Source organism: Microtus oregoni, unplaced genomic scaffold (assembly GCF_018167655.1).
Source record: "Microtus oregoni isolate MIOR12 unplaced genomic scaffold, Mior012 000002F_ref0000024, whole genome shotgun sequence".
Taxonomy (NCBI): Eukaryota; Metazoa; Chordata; class Mammalia; order Rodentia; family Cricetidae; genus Microtus; species Microtus oregoni.
This window is the reverse complement of record NW_024543061.1, coordinates 39,855,445-39,856,563: the sequence shown is the minus strand read 5'-3', so window position 1 is coordinate 39,856,563 and position 1,119 is coordinate 39,855,445. Positions and strand designations below refer to the sequence as shown.

The window sequence follows — 1,119 nt, the reverse complement described above, 5'->3', positions numbered from 1 at the left end:
CATTCCATTTGGTTAAAAGAAAAGGAGAGAGGGAAACGAAAAAGCAAGGAGCACGATATTCTTGTGCACACACGCTGATTACTTCGTGCACAATGAAGGAACGGGAATGGGGAAACGCAAGGACAGAGAAACTATACTTTGGTATAAGGAATGGGGTGGAACTAAATTATGGCTTTCTAATAGAGAATATATTCTTGGGCTGTAACAAAATTCTGGAGTAAAGTAGCAGATTCCCCTTCTAGTAGACACCTCCTGTCTGCCACCAGAACATTCCGGTAGTATCTTCGTTCTCCATTTCCAACTATGTAAGTGTGTCTGTTTGATTGGTTGCTCATCTAACTGGAATCTGATCTGCCTCACTGATAAACAGTCGTTCAAATAGGCTTTCCTTAGTTATTAAGCGGTGTCTGCCTCCTGACCTTGAACCGCACCACAGAACCTTCCTTCCTTGCCACCTTCAAATTAATATGACGGTTGCTCTCAGACTTGAGTCCTTCCTTGGGTTTCTCATTGGCCATGGCGAACCCCAGAGTCTCCCCGACTGCTGCTCCCCAAAGGAGGAACCGAGTCCTCCCTGAAGGGGCAGCAAGACGCACGGGGGGTGGCAGAAGGAGGCAGTGGAGGAGGCACACCCCGAGGTATCCATTTTTTGAAAGAAAACACAAGCAAAGAAAATACTAAAAAATACTTAATACTTTATACCTGACTATCAAATTAAGAAAGGTTTTTAAAATTCTCTCTGGAACATAGACACTAGAGAACAGCTTTTTATAGTTAGTGTCTCCATAGAAGGCATATACTAAGAAGAGTGAGTGCCCAGACAAATATTTTAAAAAATCTAAGCTATAAATTCACAAACATTGATTGGGTTCATTCTCAGAAGAGTGACTTAGGGTTCTCCGAGTGGAACACAGTATTCAGCATATCTTTCAGGGTGGGGGAGTTTATGGACACTTTGCCACACCAAGACTAGGGCAAATTTGCCTAAAGACCAAGACTCCCAGGAAGGAAATACAGTGACTTGAGGCTTTCTGTTCCCCACACAACGTTTCTTAAGAAGCTTTAGTTCTTCTGGATTCTTCTTCTTTAGTTCTTCTTTATGTAGGTATCAACACTGTC

General features: G+C 42.7%; 1 pseudogene; it reads right to left on the bottom strand.

Moving 5' to 3' along the window:
- Positions 1–238: 238 nt before the first annotated feature.
- On the bottom strand, positions 239–518 carry LOC121442491 (annotated as a pseudogene).
- Positions 519–1,119: the final 601 nt, after the last annotated feature.